We start from the raw sequence: 4,697 nt of genomic DNA, 5'->3' as shown, positions 1-4,697 counted from the left end.
CCACACACACACACACACACACACACACACACACACACACACACACACACACACAAAATAGATAAGAAGTGGAAGACCTTAATTTGGAGAAGGGAATGGTGGGTGGTGTAAAGCTTGTACATTTGATCCCAAGCTCTTCCCTCTGCTGTCAGTGTGAGCCTCCGGGTCACCTCTGTGGAACTCAGGGGATGAGAACTCACTTCAAAAAGCACAAATCGCGATAAGCCTTTCCAGTCCTATATTCTGTGATTTGGCGTTTTGTTGCCTCTTCCCTGCTTGCATGCAAATCACCTGACGCAATTTCAAGTAGTGTTTATAATGTGAGAGAAAGTGGAAGTTAGGAAAAACAAAAGAAAAACAGCAGAAAATAGATGTCCAAATAGATATGCTTGTTGAACTGGTTTGAATTTGACTGTCATATCTGCTGGCTTGCTAGATCTGTGGAGTGCAGGCTTTCCTTTGGAGGTGGCTGTGAGGATTGCCTCTCCCTATAGAGTTGGCCAAGCCAGCCGCCTAAAAGCTCCTAACACCGGGGAGCTTCCCTGTCCCTGCCATTCCACTTTAGGGCATGGAGAACTGTCCTGAGAATCCGGGTGGCGCCCTGTGGCTCCATAGCTCCTCCGCACTCCCAGCCCAACCTAGATCAGGACTAGCACAGGAAAGTTCCAGTGCAGAGCAAAATAATTTTTACGATAATGATCTATCATTTCTTTAGCACTGGTATTAAGCCATACTGTGGCAACAGTTCTGAAAGTCGCTTTGATTATGCTCTGCTCACAAATAAAGGAACTGAAACTCGGAATTTTTTACAAAGACATTCCTTAGCACCCCAACAACGATTCCTGAACACCTGAACCATCTTCTTTTCCCACCCCGTTGAGCTAAAGCCAGCACGGGGGCAGCTGACAATTGGCCACAGAGAGTTCATCATTTAAATATAGGCCCCTTACTCATTAAAATGATCAAACATTAAAATACCACTAGATGTTTAGAAAATATTTTACATCACTGACTATGGTGAAAAGTAATTTACATTATGGAAGCAATCATTTAATCACTGCAATTAGCCAAATTATTACCTATGCAGCTAATTATCTTTTAATTATATAATTTAAAAAATTAAACATTATATTATTCCAGCCAACGCCAAATTCTTATTTCATAATTTGTCACTGAAAAGTATAATTTATAAAATGGTACAATGTAATTTCCTACAGAAATTAAGTCTCATTTTATTCTTAATTATAGGATAAATCTTCCCACAACTGCCATGACCTGTATATAACCAATGAAAGAACTTGGCCTTTCAGGAAAATGTAATTGTAGAAGGTAAAACAAAAGCAGTCAGATTTTTCCAGACTGTTAAGAAAGTGCTCACTTTCCATACAAAAACCACCATATCACGGGGGTAGCCCACGTTCCCAACTGGCTGCACTTGACAAGGCTCAAGGGCTCGTTAAACAAAGGCACAAACAAGCTAACAGATGCCACCTGATGCCAGGAGTTGCCCCTGGGGATCCTGATTTCACTGGCTTGGCCCTCCTATGTCACATCTCTCTCTAGAACTGCTTACAAGGTCAGGTTAGCCCATGTCGCCATTAGTTTTGCTCTGTTTTGGAGACAGTTGTTAGAAGCTATTCTGTTGGGTGTGGAAGGAGTGATAAAGGAGGACTCAAAGGATGCATGCAAGGAGGTCCCAACAACCCAACCACGGTGACTGCAGGCCTACGAACCAGAGAGGAGTTTGTAGTGTGAGAAAGCTGAGCCAGAGGCTGCAGGCCAAGACTGAGGACCATCGCTCTTCTCTGCCAAAATGTGCCAACATCACCAGTCAGGGTCTGGCAAAGGGTCAGGAACTGGAGTAGGGGGAGTACATACTGGATCTAGAAGCATCCTGAGTTGCAGATTTCTAGCAAAATTCCTAGCCACTCTTACTTTGGATTTAAAGGATTTGGTTTATGGGGCTCTCTTTAATTTCTACTCAGTTTTCACAGAGAAAAATAATAAAATAAAATAACTGAATCAGCGGCTTTGTTTGCTGGAACATGGCTCACAACCTATGGCTCTCTCATAGTTCTTTATTTTAATTCAAAGAAAATGTTTAAGGATTTAATACATGAGGCTTTCCTCGGTCCTTTCTGGATCTTACAGAGAGGAAGACAAACAATCAAACAAATCAAGCATTTGAATAAAAAAATTCTGGGCCCAAATAAACCTGTTAGTAGATACAAGAACCATAGTTAAGAGCATTATGATTCTATTCAATTCATTTCAGCATACAGATACATACTTAGCATTTACCACTGGGGCCTAGGTAAGATTCTACCAGGATCATAAAATGGAAAGAAAAATGGTTTCTGTTCCAAGTGACTCTCAGTCTAGTGGTTTCCTCTGCTTTCTGAGATCGCCCAGAGAAAGGAAGGGGGAGATTTCAGTTCAAGTAGCCTCATTTCTGAGAGACAGCAGCCTGTGTGAGACTGCCTCCAGCCGCCGAATGAGTTCCTAAGGAAAACTTAGTGATCTTGACACTCCATACACTGAACATCTTGATTAAACAACCCTGAAGCCTGAAAACCAAGCATGGGTAAAATCTGAGCACAGAACTCAGGAGGAGGCTCACATGAGTTTGTTCTAATAATTAAAAAAAAAACTTCTATTGAGCCATAAATGACAGCATATTTAAGTGCACAATTTGATAAGTTTTATACTGTATTGGTCAGCTCTTCTGTTACTGGGACAAAATACCTGACATCTGAAACTTTAAAAAGAAGAGGGTTATTTCAGCTCATAGTTTCAGAGGGTTGAGTCCATGGTCAGCTGGCACCAAAGCAGTAATATCATGGCAGAAGGGCATGGTGGAGCAAAATTGCTTACTTCCTTTGAGCCAGGAACAGAGCACAGAGGTAAAGCCAGAAATGAAGGCACCAGGGACCAGATAGAGTCCTCAAGGTCCCATCCCATGACCCAGCCAAACACACCCAAAAGTGTGTTTTACTAATCCCCTTGGCTTCTCTCAAGCCAATCAAGTTGACAATCAAAATTAACCATCACAGATACAGCCAGGAAACCATTAGCATATCTAGAACCCCAAAAGTTTCCTCTCATATCTGAATGATTTATAACTTATCACTCCAACTAATGCCACTTCTACATATTATTTTAAGCTGAAGAAACTTGAGAAACAAAAGAAACAGAAAGTTCTATCTGACCATCCCTTTCTACCTAAAAACAGGTCATAAAATCTCTATGAGAATGGTATCTGATTGTATCAGGAAGAGAATATTTTTTATACTTTTTATTAGGGGGCGCTCAAGATAGGGTCGAACTATGTAGTTGAGACTGACCTGGAACTCACTATGTAGCCCAGGCTGGTCTTGAACTCATAGTGATCCTCCTGCCTCAGCCTCTCGAGTGCTGGGATTACAGGCATGCGCCACCATGCCCGGCAGGAAGAGAATATTTTTATCTGTGACTGGGAATTGAAATAGACCTAAACAAACCCATATCTTCTATTAGTTTTCCTCATATCTTTCCTAGTACTATCTCATTTACTGCCCCTAGCCCAAGCCCCTTTGTCTTATTACATGTCTACAATTTATTGTTCTTTGTGTAAAGAAAAGTACACAGGCTATTGAGACTAATAGCTTAAGTTTTCATTTTCCTTCTGAATACTCCATATTCATGTCAGAATATTATATGAATTTTGTATACTTTTTTCCTGTTAATCTGACTTATGTGCATTTATTTCTTAGGCCCTGCCGCAGAACATAACTGGGTAAAGATTGCCCTACAGGAGTTGGTAATCCCTCCCCTCTTCTGTTCCCTCCCTTCTGAAGCAACTACTTATCTCCTTTCTCTAACTATGGATTATTTTGCATTTTATAAGAATTTTATGTAAGTTAAATCTTATCTATTTCTGTCTTGGTTTTTCAACAAATATAATTATTTTGAGATTTACTAATGTTGGTATATGGATCAATAGTTCATTCCTGAGTATGGCTTAATATATATAGATCTATCTATCTATCTATCTATCGACTATAATTGGCTTACCATTTACCAGTTGAATATTTTGGGTAACACAAATAAAGCTGCAATAAATATTCATATAAACATGTGTGTCTGGAAATAGCTTTTCTTTTATTTAGGTAGATAAAATGAAAATAACTATAGATCTATGAAAGATATAGGTTTTGCTTTTTTAAAAGCTGCCAGACTATTTTTCAAAGTGAATGTGCCATTTTATATTCCCATGTATTACTTAAGAGTCCCTAATATCTCCACATCTTCATCAACACTTGATAGGATATAGTCAGTCTTTGTAACTGTAGTCACCTTAGTAAAGATCAGTGAGCTATCATTATTTAAATGTGTGTGTCCCTTGTGCCTCTTCATGGCAAGCATCTTTTCATGTGCTTATTAATTATTCACTTTCTTTTTCTGTTTTTTGGGTGGCAGTAAAGTGTTCAAATATTTCATCCATTTTTATTAGGTTGCCTTTTATTATCTGTTTTTACTGTTGAGTTTTGAGAATGCCTCATACATATTTTGAATACAATTTCTTCAGGTATATGATTTATAAATATCTTCTAGCCTCTTTTTATTTTGTTAACAGCATCTTTCAAAGAACAATTGTTGGTAATTTCGATTAAGTCTAATTTGTCCTTTCTCTCTTTTATAAGAGACAGGGTCTCATG

This window comes from Fukomys damarensis, unplaced genomic scaffold (genome assembly GCF_012274545.1).
Source record: "Fukomys damarensis isolate Sample0158 unplaced genomic scaffold, DMR_v1.0_HiC HiC_scaffold_27, whole genome shotgun sequence".
Classification (NCBI taxonomy): domain Eukaryota; kingdom Metazoa; phylum Chordata; class Mammalia; order Rodentia; family Bathyergidae; genus Fukomys; species Fukomys damarensis.
Note: the sequence above shows the minus strand (reverse complement) of the source record.